The sequence below is a fragment of the Patagioenas fasciata genome, chromosome 2 (genome assembly GCF_037038585.1).
Source record: "Patagioenas fasciata isolate bPatFas1 chromosome 2, bPatFas1.hap1, whole genome shotgun sequence".
NCBI classification, from domain to species: Eukaryota; Metazoa; Chordata; class Aves; order Columbiformes; family Columbidae; genus Patagioenas; species Patagioenas fasciata.
This window is the reverse complement of record NC_092521.1, coordinates 79,716,754-79,732,234: the sequence shown is the minus strand read 5'-3', so window position 1 is coordinate 79,732,234 and position 15,481 is coordinate 79,716,754. Positions and strand designations below refer to the sequence as shown.

The window sequence follows — 15,481 nt, the reverse complement described above, 5'->3', positions numbered from 1 at the left end:
TGCACTTCTAAGTTACAGGTGTGCATGGCTAAAACTGTTTTTTGCCGTGACTGCATTTGATCTTAATACCATATAGCTACACTTCTGAAATAACGTTTAGCTATTCTGTAAGGTGGAAAGGTGCCTTTATTTCAGAGCTGCCTACTCTACACATAAAAACACTCAAAAAGCATTACTTTCATCAGATGAGAGGGAGAGGGAAGCTTTCAATCATTTGCAGATTCAAGTTACTGCAGATAGTTAAACACCTGATTTATGAGTACAGGCACTGTTTGCTTCTGCATATTATGGCAGGAGGACTTTACATTTTGTTTTTTGTGGCTCCAATTTTGCTTCAACAAGTCAATTGTGGGTGGAAGTAACCAAATAGCACATAAGATGCCAAGTGGAGGCCTCTGCAAACTTGGCTCACAGAGTACATACTTGTTAGTCTTAAGTTTGCTGTTCTCATTTTAGTCCCCTGTGTTTCTAGCATCTGCAAATTGTTTAGCAAATTTAAGTCCTGAATTTATCCTCTTACAATCCTGTGTGCTTTCCTGTAACATTTTATCATCACATTTGTGGCCCTGCCATTGTTCCCCTTGGAAGTTAAACGAAGTTGGATACTAATCTTTAAGCAATTGCCACCAAGAAGGTGCAGGTATCAGTAGCAGCATACTGCTTATTTAAAATATTACTGTCACAAATGAGAGGGCAATAGGAAATATTAACGGTGAGTTTGAAAGCAAGTTCAATACAGCCATATATTTCAACTCTACCATACCTCCAACCACACAATTTCATTATTTGATCTCTACAAGTTACATTGTCATGATGGGTGAATAGGTGCTAGTGAAAAGTTAACTACCCTACAAATGATTCAAGATTACTGAAATTATTTATCTTCATCTTTTTTCCTAACACAAAAGCAATTGGGAAAGACATGCGTATCTTGGTATGTTCTTGACCCAACTTCCTGTGACACACAAAGTTATCTTTCTGGCATATATTTCTATGTTCTTATGATAATTTGACCTGCCCTTCAGTTAACAGTGATATATCAGTGGATGGCATTTTTGCTGGTGTTTCAAGGTATTAATATGCTACTTTTCCCCCCATAAAATTGTTCAAATGACTATGCAATTTTCTGGAAAACCTAATAAGAAAAATGTCCTTAGTAAAAACCCACACAAACACTGAATAAACAAAAAAGTAAAGTTTAGAAGCAGCTCTCCATTTTACCACCCCAATAAAAAAAAGAAAAAAAAAGAGAGACAAAAAGGATAAATAAGTATAAGGGTCTGGCATGCAGTAAAGCAAAAATAATCTTTCCCTCATTTCAGATTTCAGTGAGTTGCACATTTCCAGGCAGCTGTTCTGTTTCAAGCAAACAGGCAAAGTCTGCCTCTGCGTATGAAAGCTTTTCTATTAATATATTTTTGGCCGGTTATGGGTAATCTGCCATGGAGTACCTATATCCATATATCCTAATGAACTAGAATTACATTTCTCATTATCCTAAAAGAAAACCAACAATAAGAAACCCACACAACACACCACACAACCAACAAAAAACAAACACCACAATCCAAAAAACCTTGCCACACAAAGAAACCAACAAACCACAAATCAAAAATAAACTATTAGGAAACAAATTCATATTTTAAGTAAAAAAATGCTTAAGGGTAGCTTCATTTCCGTGGCATCGTATTGTTCCTCAAGAGCCTTGTCTTGCAGTGAAATATTCTCTTGTCTTGCAGATCTGATTTCCAGTTCCTAGATAAATTGCAAAAATGAGTCCCACGAAGTTGTGGGTAATTCGCTTGGCTCCCACTGTTCTTCCAGCCCTTCCAAGACTGCAGCAGTTCCAAGGCAAGCAGAAAAACCCAAGCATATTTGCCATTTGATGTACTATGTAAGCAAATAATGTGTCTTCCTTCTGGAAAGAGATAGAAGTCTGACAACTGTGTAGGGGAGATTTGCCCTATTTCATGCTTTTTAATTTATTTCAGACCTGAAAAGCTAAATGACTTCATCAGTCTCAGCAGATGACCACTATGATTTGATGACCAGAACTGCTACATGCACAATAAACAGGTGAGAATACAAAATCATCTGGTTACCCAAGACAGGCAGCTGCAGACATAGAAAAAAAAACAAGCCAGCTGCTTGCAGTTGGTAGTGTCGACTGTTAGAAAACTAGTTTTCCTTACAGACTTACATACTTGCAATAGATATCCCCAGGAAGATGCCTGGAAAGGCACATAAGGATCTTAATTCCCTTTGAAAACAAAATTCCATAGCAATTCATCTTATCTGTAACAGATGCTCATTTTTATTAAAAATCCAAAGAAAAAACAAAAACAACAACAACCACTACAAAAACAAACAAACAAACAAAACAAAAAACACCCTCAACATGAACATGGAGTTCCCATCAAAATTCAACGGAGAGATTTGAATGGAAAACTGCTAATTATGTTTAATTCATAGCATCTTGGGACTAGATACTGGCCACTCAAACAGCACAGAAGAACATGCTACATAATGCAGATGACAGCTGAATGCTGCCACCAGACAGTGAACTTGGAAATTCAGATAAAATCTGTGCTTTAAGACTTGAAATCTGCATTTGTTTTGGACAGCAAAGAAGAACTCTCCTTCCATTAAAAATGTGGGCTACTAGTCAGAAAAACTGTTCATATAAAACAAAAGGAGTAGTATCTGACTAGTGGGAGAGTTACGAAGTTACTGATGTCTGAGAAGGAGAAACCAGTTTGAATATAGAAAACAAACAGCTGAAAAATTACAGTAAGACTTTTAAAATTACATTTGCCAGAACCAACTTTCCAATATTGGTTTACAGATCTATAATTATTATTTTTTTTCTTTTTTCTAAAGAGTGAAAGAAAATACACAATAAGAAAGAGATTTAAAAAGATTCACCAAAGGGGTTTGAAACAACAAATAACAACAGAGAGTGAACAAATGGCTTGAACACGGTAATGTGCTGGACAGATAATTTTTTTGTCAACCATGAAGTATAATTTGACATGAATGTTATTTCTGGCAGCGAGCATCCATAAATAGCATCATCAAGAGTATGCTAGGATGCCAGAAAAAGCCATTGCCAACTAAGCTAATTCAGCCCTTTCTTCTTCCCCCTTTCCCTCACTATATTCAACACAGAACACAGCGCTGAATTTTAACCAGCAGGAACATACTTGGAGACAGCCTTCCTGAAACCTCCTGAACCACAGAGCAAGTCAAAAAGCTGAAGTCCATCAGGAACAAAACTCATATCGCACTCTTTGGGTGATACAGACACACGCAATTTATTTCAATTTCATTTCATCCATTCTGCCCCACAGTTCCATCTCCCATCTTGTACAGTAACATTAATACAGACCTTGAGGAGATTTCATTACAACTACAGTGCCATGAAAGAACAGTATTTACCAGCTGCAGAATTAGGCCGGCCTCACCTGAACCAGATTTAGAATTACAGGCAACAGAACAGAATCAGTACACCTCACACAGAAATCAAACACACTCCTTAAAGACCAAGGTGGTCAAATATATGAGTGGGAACCTTTTCTTCCAGTTTGCCTTCCATATTTCTAGGACAGTCTGTGTAGATGTACCAGATAAATTTAGCTTTTGATGGTTTAAAACTCAGAGGAAAGTTTTTCTAGGATAAATAAAAACAGGTGTACTGTGGGTTAGAACAAACCATATTTCCATATTTGAAAACAGCAGGCACTTTTTAAAAATGAGTTAGTTCCACACAGAAGCAGCACAATTAGGTTAAAATTTTCAAAGCCATCTCAAGTCATTAAATAGCCAAATTCTGTAATAAAACAAGCCCTTAGGTGAGTTATTGTCATCATCAAATCTTTAAACAGACTAATTGCAAGCTTAACAATATTTTTATAACATTTAACTAATAGGCAAAAAATTTTAAGTAATGTTTATATGCTTGGGTTTACAAACATATGTCAAGGACTTAACTTTTGGCACAGAGAAGTGAACCAAATGCTTTGAAGCTCAATGTCAAGGCTAAGAGCTGACCAATCTAAATGTATTCAAGTAGAAATAAACTGGCACTGTAGGAGTTAATTTGCTTTTCATTGCATTTGTTGTAGAAGAAAAAGAAAGGGTATGGGTTTTGGACTACATTCACCTGCACTTCTGGCTGAGGAGCCAATACTGCAGGGAAACACTTCAGCCTAAGGAAACCATTGATCATAACAATATTTGTTCAGTCATAAAAGTCTGATTATACAGCAACAAGCCTGTTCTAAATCAACACTAAGTGTTGGGTTTTAATACTGTGTATGCAGCAAATACACTCACTAAGAATTATGATCTACTTTCTTTGTGCTCATTTTGAATGCTTTTCCTCTCAGATGATTTACAGTTTTATTTTTCTCTCTCAAGGCTCTGTTCCTAGAATTCTCAAACTATTCCAACTCAACCCCTTCCAGATCATACGTTAGATATTTCATTAATTTCATGATCTTACAGTGCCCAATCAGCATTCCTATCACTGACTCATTTTCATGTGGCAATCAAGTTTTGACCAGTAACTATTTCACCCCCAAACTGAGGTCTATATTATCTGTATTAGGCAACTTGCCAGGATCTGTGTTGTCACCGAGTGAGCAGCTGGTTTTACAGTATCCTCCCAGGGACCACTTTAAGACTTGTTTGGAGATTCCAACCTTTAGTCATGCTTAGTCCTGCAGTCCTCAAGCATCCAGTCTCCTTGAAATCCCCCATCAGTTGGACAATACCAGCAGTGCAGGTAATAACTCTGTCTCCCCTCACATTTCCACCCGATTTATGCAAAATATCTCCTGCCTTAAGGCAGCCTTGCAAAACCAACTCCTCCTGCAGTTAGGAAGGACTTGAAAACAAAATGCACACTCAACCTGTGAGAGATTGAATCAGAACACATTAGTTGCTCCCAAGTCACATTGAAAACCTGTCCATTCTTCCCAGCAGAGAGGCAAGGCATTTACAGAGGCTCTTAAGAAGCCCAAGTATCATGCTCTAAGTCTGTGAGAGACCAGTCTCCATGAACCAGAAAGACTGCTCTCAGTAATATTGCTCAATAAATAAAACCAGAAAGATTACCACCTTCAAAGTAACACAGAAAGAGGGTTCCATGGTACTGTTGTGTTAATTGGTTATCACAACTCACCAGTTTGAAAGAAGATCACTTAAATGTTTGCATGTTTATCACAGGTGCTCTAGGGAGACGAAGAAAAAGACTTGCTAGAATCAGAATTATTTTCATCTTGCAAACTTTTCACCATTACATTATACCCACTTTGTATAAATGCAGATGACTCCATTCCATAGAAGGGGTTGTGTGTGTGAAATCAGGCTCAGTCACTATATAGCTTACATATAAAGAAATATACTAGCAGTGCACTGCTCAGCCACTTCAAAACACAACAAAACAAACTGCATCAGCAGATGAACACAGACTAGTATCACTGTACACAAAAAGAAGTGCTTGACTTAAAATATCAGGTCTAGTACATTTAAAAAGGCTAATGCTTACAAGTGTCCAAAACCAAAATATACTGTACGTTCTTTTAGGTATTAGATGGCTGCAAGAGACCAGTAAACCAACCTCTCATTGGGAAATTCCTGGACTAACAAAGTAGCATACACAGACTGCTCTTGTGGCCACCCATTGACTGTAATGCCTCTGAGAATAAGTTATATACCATTGTTAAATAAATCACAGCTCATTACTGAGTCATATAATTCGCCTTCATAAGAAGCAAAAATGTCATGTACTAGAAAGAATAAATCTTTCTGCCTAACAGTACTTTGCTTCTGCACTACTGTATTTATCACTCATGGTTCCCATCTAATATTTATCTCATACAGTTATGAAATTCATTGCCAATGTTTAGATATGTCTTAATTCTTACAGAGTGAGCGCCATCACCCTGAGAATAAGGGTCATGTTTTGTGCTGAAATCAAAGCAATGCCTTGGAAGGCCAGAGTTAAACTGAGATAACATGAAGAAAATCGAACCAAATTACTTCATATATTGGTGATCAGCCAATAGTCTGCCAGCTGTGCTATGGGAAGAAAGTAAGTTATTTGCCAAGTTTTGAGCAGGTATGCACTCTCAACATGAAGAACACGAAGACTCTTGGAGCCAGAGAATTATGTTTAGATAGCTTCCATACTACTGACACTAAAGTACAGTTTCTTAGGCAGACTATATATGGTCAGAGAGCATCATCTGGTTGATGCACATGCAGAAACACAGGTCTCCACATTAAGACAAAGAGTTTTTGTTGAAAGCAACACTGACCGAAACCAATGCATTTAAAGGCACACTTAATTCCAAGCAGGAATGAACCCTACACGACAGGTCTTTGTGGGGTTAGCGTCTTGTACAGCAGTTTCTATAAAACACTGAACAATCCTCTGCAAACAGGGGGTAAGAAAGGAGTTCACAACTTCTAGGTGATCTCAGAGAAACAACAACAGTCGTAGTCACTAAACTTTTCTTTCATGTTTCCACAACAGCTAATCCTGCCAAAATAATCCCAAGCAGTTTGGAATGTTTCCTTTTTCTAAACTTCCACATTTAGAGTGAAATATAACTTAAGATACTGCCTTTTGCACCATTTGTACTGAAAGAATTCCCCACAAATCCATGGACCAATATTTTGAACACCCCCAGAACAAAGCCATACCAATAGCTAGAAATTAGACAAGCAATATTTTTGACATTATAATGAGTCATGTTTGGCAGAAAGGTTGTTTAAAGACAATATTCCATGCAAATTGTTTTAATCTTGATCCAAAACAAGAGTTTAGCTTCTTAATAAATTAGATTTTAAATGTTTTCTTCTACTTAAAACACATAGAATTCACTTCTTATCAATCTAAGACTGCACTGGCATCTGCTGTCATATTCAGAAAAAAAATCTATTGTGCTGTCTACTATAGGAGAAAAGCATCAATGGTAATAATCCAAACAACTTGCTACTGTGCTTTTACAAAACACATAATCTTAACTTCACACCATAACAGATAAAGATATGTTCCAAGCTAAGCCACATTTCAAACATTTTACATTCGGTATTTCACCTATTTAAACAATATTGTTCATTGAAACTAAAACTATTTTCTAGTTGTACAACTAAGACATGACTTCAAAACTTTCTTATGTAAAGCCCTGAGTCTGAGTTGGGAGTCTTCACATACAAGACCTGTTTTGAAACCTAGCGTGTAGACAAGTGCTCAGGAATAAAATCTGTCATGAAAGATATTTTTGCAAAGTAATTTTGTATTATTGAAATTCCTTGGGTTTTCACCCTACATTCATTTACGGTTGTATTCAATCTGATGCATGTGAGCATTCCCATTACATTTTGTCACAGTTTCTAGAGAAACATGACAGTTTCCAGTGGTTCAAGAGCCACATCTGTCAACTCTAATTATCATTTAAATCTGCACCCAAATAATAACATCATGTTACTTCAGTATTTCAAAAGTTATCTTAAAACAATACTTCTTAACCAGAAAAAAATATCCCCACTTTTCATGAGCAATGTCCATTAGAAACCCTCACTAATGAATAAATGAATTTATTTAAAGAATAGGAAAAAATTCTCTAACTTCAGACTCCAAATTGAGCTAAAACCCCAGAGCTAAACTACAGGTTTTAGTTGATAATCCACCACAAGAGTGTCTCATAATTTTCACTCAGAATATTATCTTGAGAGAGAGAACTGATAGCTTCCAGACCACAAAGCACTTGACTCTGAAGAACCTACCAATCTGTCAAATCTCTTAAGTCTCCTCTTGGAAAGACGCAAGAGCAGAACAGCTTATTGTTCCATGTCAAAGCTGCTCAAAATTTTTACTTTTCCTGGCACGCATGTTTCCTTCTTAGTTACGCTCATGAATCTGAATCTAATCTGAATAGGAAGCACAACCCAAGCTGACAATGTAATTGCTTAATTATTGCAGCCTGCTCACCTTCCAAAACAAACTATTCCAAAAGAAATCAGAGGAAAACAGAAAGCCACTGATTGTGTCTCATGAGCCAGAGCATGGAAAACAGTGGAATAACACAAACAGGATAATGATTGAAAGACATTTTTCTAGTAATATCAACCAGTGCATAGAATTTGTCAAAAGTTAAAAATAAAAAAAAGATCTTTCGGATTAGCATATGGTAGTTTTTGGTCATGTCTTCATTTCCCCTCCATCTTACTATGTGGCAATGTTGGTCTGGTAAAGCTTTAGCAACCACAGGTGTATACCTTTTAAAACTAATGGTGTAAATATAAAGTTCATTGCTAGGCTACCTAATTATATTAATAGTCACCACTGGTCTCCTACAAGTCTTTGACCACAGCAGAACACATTGGGAGCAATATCTTTAGCTTCATCCTGAAAGAGAAACTCCATCCAACCACCAGTGCCCGCCAAGGCTGAACCCAGGCCAAATGGGAATACAATTCTTCTGTGCCAGGTGGCTCGGAGCACTCCTTATACTTTAACGTACAGGTCCACACTGCACATGTGTCTTGCTTATTTCTCTCTCCTCCCAGGATGTGGAAGGCATTACTTGCAGAAATACTATTTTCAAGTGCTGTTGTTTACAGAAATAGTCTCATTTAATATTGTATTCAAACTTTCTGGAAAGAGAAAACATGCTGAGGAATTCTGCATTCTCTTGCCATACACATCACATAGGGTTAAGCTTTTATGAACAGTCAACTCTGTAAACTAAACCTGTCTGAACATGCAACTGATTTTGGTTTTTATTGTACATCACCTTCAGGAAAGGCCAAGTAAGCTAACATTATACTCCAAGTACTTCTGCAGCTCCTTTGAAAGCAATAGACTTTGCCTCCCTATTGAATACAGTTCTGCTGATTTTTTTTTTTCCTTTGACTAGTATAATAAAAAACTTGGTAACATATGCCTGACTAAAGCATCTTTCACACAACACTTTCACTAAGCCGAACTTTGGCATAAGACAAGTTATTTTTGAAAAACACAGTCGTCTTTCTTTAAAGCAAAGCCACTACTGACACCACCACCCAGCAATAGGCACATGGCATAATACTCACCTGTTCTGCTTTGGAACAGCCCCTACATCAAAACAATTCCATCCTTGTTGCCCAAAACGATCACAAAACCAAGGTAACACTGGACCATCTTGCTCAAAGCCCATCCTCCCACATGGGATGGCAGATTTCCACATTGCAGTGGAACAGGTGTGGAACAGTGAACTACAAGCATCACTGGTCTCAGAGCAGGGTGCTCAGTGGAGGTCTCGAACTGAATCAGACCCACTTCTGTGGAGGAACTTGAAGAAACCAGGCAAATGGTGCTCTGACCTTTGCTTTTAGAGAAAATAAAAAAAAACCACAGAGGCCTGAAACGCTCACTGGGTGGCACATGTAGCCCCTTTATGCAAAGTTTGGTTTTCTCTTCCAGTAACACTTGAATGGTCAGAGAATGCAACACGCCAACAAGAAGTTTTATTGTCCAACTATTTGATACTGCACACTCACTGGAGGTTTCCACTCTGGTTACCGAGTCACACTTCGTTAAGTTACAAGATTTTTCTGTAAAATATTTGACTATACTTGGAAAAAAGCCTGAATGAGCAGTACTTGTCCTTGTCACAGACAGAGGGCACCCTGAATAAATGTCAGGCTGCTTTTTAGGAAAAGTGGGAGATCTGAAATGAACCTGATTGGCAGTGTTTTGAAACATCCCATCTTCTGATAGACTGGCAGTTCTCACACACAGTAAACGTCTCCAAGCACTCTGCAGTCAGCCAGCCCTGAGATAATTTGCGCTGCTAGATTATGACAGTGTAACCAATAAACGAACTTTATTTGAGGCTTGTGTTTACATACAGACCCTAAGGTATTTTTTTTAAGAGTTTGCTCAAAAATGGCACCAGCACACTTCAGTATTAACATCAAGAGCTTCATTTTCAAGTAGAGCTTCTCTGACCTGACCTAATGAAATAACTCACCCACAAATGCGAGCAATATTTATGGAATCCCTGTGCGATCTTAAAACAAGAGTAATTATTTTTCCATATCTACAAAACAAAACTGATATATGTTTGAAATCCTTAAATACATCCTCCTCCTTTTTCTTTACAGGAAAAGACTCTTATTTTCACAGCTGAAAGCAATAACTTCTAAATGGGAAAACATTTCCCAATGAGAAACTTCTGATTATCAACAAGATGCTCAATTATTATATTTGGTTTTTGTTTGTTTCACTTCAAACAACCATCTGCAAAGACAGTAAAATTTGAGACAGCGTAAGGACGCACACTTACAGGAAAGTAGCTCTTCAAAGCATTTGTGATTTGTGCAAAAAAGCACCATTAATACAGTTCACATTTGGCATCACAACCATGCTCTTCTATGCCTAGGACAGGAAAAGCACTTTTCTCCTGGCATTCGGGAGAGGAATGTGAACATCTTTCAAAGTCTTATCTATTAAGTAATAGCAACAATTATACTGTTCTTAATGAAAGTCACAAACCAGAGGCTAGTTTCTGCAAGAACAATCTTACCCCTAAATTTTCTTAAAGGCTGAATTGTGCTAACTGAAAAGAGTAGTGCTGGTATTCTATAGGCTTTTCTCCTCTGCTAGTCCCAAAGCTGTTCTTAAGCAACCACCAAGCAGTAATCACACAGCCAAAGATTACCTAGAATAAGCCCAATCTCTGTTCACAAATCTTGTGCATACACAGATGTAAATATTCTGAACTCCATATCAAAGCAATTGCAAAGGATTCCTGCACTAGCCTAGTAGTGAAAAGCTTGAATAATATGGACAACAGGTATCAGAAGAAAAGTCTCAAAGGATGGAAATGTTTGGTTGAGAGCACAACATCATAAAATATAGGTCAGTTAATATCATCGGAAAAGCAGAATACATGGAGCTTTTCAGAAAATAGGAGGTTACATTAAGTATAGCCCTCTTCTCTGCTTAGCATTTCAACACAATGCAATGCCTGCTTTTTCAGCTGCTAGTAGGACTTTAATTAGATTTTCCTAAATTGAACAGAATGATAGCAAACTAAATTCAGGTAACAGCCTAAGTAATCATGAAGTGTTGTTTTTCCATTAGATGTCAGGGAAGAACACAATCCCATTTTCAAACAAGATGTTCCAGACACAACTTTCCAAGTGCAGCTAGCTAGAAAACCAGGATGGGTTGTTACTCCTTCCTTTCTAGGAGCAATTGAGGAAAGGAGTTAAAGGATTCCCCTATGAGAAAACATCATGGCAAGATGGTGGACTAAGACCCTGTGTCTAAGTTTGAGAGGTAATCTCAAAACCAGGAAAATAGATCATAGCTAAGAAAAATGCAGTAAAAAAAAAATGCAGCACACTATTTTTCCTGTCAGTATAATTTTATGGGTAACACTACCATCTACAAGTCATGCCTGGCTGAAGTGTTCTGGTGTTTTTATCTCTTTCTCCTGATGCCTATAAAATGGTTACTGTACAAGAATATAAATTATTTTAGGTTAACAGTAGGAAGAGTAATGTTTCTGGACTAATAACTATGGTACAGTCCTTATCAGATCAGAATTCCTTTCTAACAAGTGCAGCCTTCACAGAAGAAACTGTCAGAAGAACAGGATGTGTAACGAGAGTTCAAAACAAGTCAGGAGTTGAGGTTCCCGAGAAAGACTTATTTCTTGGCTTTACCCAAAAACAAATTACCAATAATGAATTTGACAAAGTGAATTCTTAAGACATTGACACACACTTTCAGGCCATTAGCTAGGCTCATGGATTCAGTTTTACAGACAAAAGAGGGTGTTTCGAAAGTTTAACCACAACCACTTCTTTTCAATATCCCTACTACAGAGAAAAGTACAGCCGTTTCAAAATCATATCTGTGACAGGGGGCCCCAAAGAAAAGGAATATATTCACACAAGATGCAAATTTTTTCCACAGCTGGTACAAGGATACATCACTGCTGGAAGCAGAATAGCTATGGACATTGAATTTTTTATTGTGGCCATGAAACTGGCATGTGTTTCTGTGGAGGATGCTGAACATAACTGGGAAAAAGAAACCAAAAATCTTGTGTTCTTTTTTTTTTTTTAAAATGAAATTGCTCCATTTATTCTTGTATTTAGCACTTGTGTATTGAGGTTTTGCTCTGAACAAAGTGCATGCTAAAACATTTAAAATTCTTTGTGAGCAATACCACACACATTTCACATAGATCAGCGAAGGGCGCTAAGAGCATAGGTAGCACTAACCCATCACTTCTTATTTTTCTCAGGGATTGAAAGAGAGCATCTCCTCTTGTGCTAAAAAGGGGAGAGAGCTTCATGTTTCACTTGCTGCCTTATGCTGTCTTATCTGACAAAGACAACTTGTCACCCATGGAACCTTCAATAATTGCAACACGTTTGAACACACAAACCTATTGACTAAAGCAGGACTTTACTATTAATCAGTGTAATAAAACCTGACCAGAGGCGTTCAGATGTGTTGCTCTAATTTCATCAGTTTTCCAAAGTTGGCTGTGTACTATCTTATATCCTAACTTCGGAGTTCCCCTGTATTCCTATTTTGATGCCATTAGGATCTGAAGAAGCCATCTGAAGATGGCTTTGTGTTTGAGAGAGAGCAAGGGTCTGTGTGTGTATATACACATATTCACATGTGCTTTTTTTTTTTTTTTAAGAATTGGACCCTCTACACATTTTCCACTCTGAAATAGGTCCCATTGGTAGTAGTGGGTCAGTGTTTCATTTACAGCTAAAGAAACTTGCCCTTCTTGAGAACATGTTCTTTACTTTCCTACATGGGTTTACAAGGTAGTAGAAAATGCCCTGGTACCAATTTATTTGCAGGTACAGGACTCTTGGCTCAACATAAAATATGAAAATGCTGTCGTGTGTTTAATCAAACCTGTTCAGTGGTACAAGTGTCAGCTGTTATGCAGGAATATCTGACTTTATGGTTACGTCTTCTTGTGGGGCATAGTCCATCAGCACTCGTCTACTGAAAGATGTTTCTTGTTGGTGCATGTGCAAGTGTACCGCTGTGACTGTGCCACAAAATATACAGTTAGGTACCCACTGTTTGCCTTTTTAGTGTGCAGGGAAAGAAAATGAGTGATGATCACCTTCAGGACTCAGGAATATGAGGCTGAAGACCATGGAGCTGCTTCTGCTGAGCTCCAAAACCCTACCGAGAATTTGTTATAGAATGGAGTGGAGGAGGTTTGCTTGTAATTCTCCCAGCTTTTATCCTAACTCAGTTAGGATGTGTCCTCTGGCTAGTAACCTGCTTGAAAATATGTTGGAATTAATTCCACCAGAACCCGCACAGAGTATTTAGGGTGGGGAAGACTGTCACTAACTGTGTAAAAACTACTGGGTGGTTCCACATGTTGAATATACGTCCCTTTGTCATTCACATCACCACCAAACATTGTCTCTGGCAAGCACACCCCCACTTTCAGGTATTTAGGCTTGGAGTTGAGTTCTCTGTCTTCATCTCCTTGCCTATATTTCAACCCCCACTCCTGCCCCTCCCTTCCCCCCTTAAATCTTATATGCTTACTCTACTTAGTTGTGCCCTTTTGAATCCTCAAAACTCCAAACTTGATTTATTCATGTCTGCATTCCATTTCATACCCATAGAAATTAATTTAATTTCCTGTGCATACCTACCTCCCCCCACTTTTTTTTTTACTTCACTCAGTCTGCAACTTTGTGCTGTTTCTCATTTTCCTTTGCTGTGAGGCTTTGAGAAAATGTACGAAGTAGAGGTGGATTAATCCCTGTAACTATTACCCCCCCACTACTCCCCCAAACAAACCTTCCTTAACAAACACTTAAACAGTTATCTGTGATATAACATTCAAGGGCTCTTTTTAACTTTTAAAGTCAAAATTTAGTTCCTGCTGATGCTGAGCAAAGGGAGTCTTTCCTCTGTGGCATTCTTGCTACTTGACTCTCTTCATTCATTCATTTTTCTTTTTGTGCAGGAATTTGTGAAGCTATGTAGACCAAGATTTCTTGGCAAGGAGAAGCATAGTGTTATTTCACCACCATGGTTCTACTTCGTTTCTTTTAGAAGTGGAAGTTCTATGGGATTGTATAATATTTTCCAGTGTCCAAATAACACTGTTACATTTAAGCCTCTGTAATACAGGCTTACAAGTATTACATTTGTCTTTTACATTATTTCACATTTCTATTTTGCAGGTTACTTAATATAAGCATAAAAATATAGATATTAATGCTGCTATGCCAAACATATATTTTTGTGTATGCAAGAAATGTGTGATTATTTTTGTCTACGTGAGTAATGAATGTAGTTTAAAGTGAAGACTGTATTATCTAAAGTATCACCACTGTAGAATAATTCTGAACTTTCTGAACCAAGGATTGTGTATACTGATACTCATGTTGACAAGGGTTAGTCACAATAAATATATTAAGATACTAGTTACAAGATGAAAAAGCAGCCCTAAAACATTTGACAAAACACCTGTAAAGGTGGAAAGGGATGAACTCAGCTTACCACTAACATTGGGGAACAGGGAAAGTCAATGCTTCAGACTTGATAAGCCAACAGTCAGCTAATCAGAACATACAGGAGCACCTTATTTTCTGCAAGTCACCATCCATCTTAAAGTTGACCAGGTAACTATTGTCATTTCAACATTTCTTCTGCACTGACAATGATTCAGATTAACCACACATTTATGAAAAGAGTATTCTGCACCAGTGTTAAGAAAGCACTGAGATGGCTTACAGCCTTAACTCATTGTCCACAAGATTCAGCTCTGATATTAATGACTGCATTTCCATTTCATGTAAGTGAAGATCAGAGGAAAACTGTTTACTTACAAAGACACAGATACAACTAAGATAGAAATTGTTTTTACTCTACAGAGACAAGCCATCTTTAGACCCTATACCAAGAATACCAAAGGAAAAAACAACTTTTATCCTACTATGACCATATGTTTCTCAGCCAGCCTTGGAGACCAAAATAAACAGAGCTAACTCACAGCAATAGTAAATCTGAAGTACAGGTCTCAAGCTTTTAAAACCACAGTTCAGGAATTGTATTTCCTGTTTTGTATCTCTGTAAACCTCCAAATTTGAATAAGGCAATGTTTTTCAGCAGCTACCTCCCTACCCTGAAATCTGATCTGAGGTGACCTAAAGTCTCTAACTTGACAGAGAAAAAAAAAAAAAAGGAAAATAAAAAAGAAAAGAAAAGAAAATCACTGCTCAGTGACTAGATACACTTCTTAACTTTGAGGAAGAAGTTTTCACATTTCATCTAGGAAATGAGAGACTGCAACAGAAACACAGCAGATCAAACACAAGGTTGCATAGAATCCACTCACAAAGTAGCAAGGGATCAATGTAGTAAATGTAGTACGTAGTGACAGTATGACTATACTTTGAGGTATTTCTC

The 15,481-nt window shown here is 37.5% G+C and overlaps 1 protein-coding gene across 4 annotated transcripts in view; it reads right to left on the bottom strand.

Annotated features, from left to right (window-relative positions):
* Window positions 1–15,481, bottom strand: part of FBXL7 (F-box and leucine rich repeat protein 7) — a 181,009-nt gene that overhangs the window by 92,786 nt on the left and 72,742 nt on the right. Inside the window, exon 2 of one of the 4 annotated variants that reach the window (XM_065832323.2) lies at window positions 5,186–5,234. The exons of the other annotated variants lie outside the window; for them this stretch is intronic. The gene's annotated coding sequence lies outside the window, so the exon portion shown is untranslated. The remainder of the gene's footprint in view (window positions 1–5,185; window positions 5,235–15,481) is intronic. 4 annotated transcript variants of the gene reach the window in all.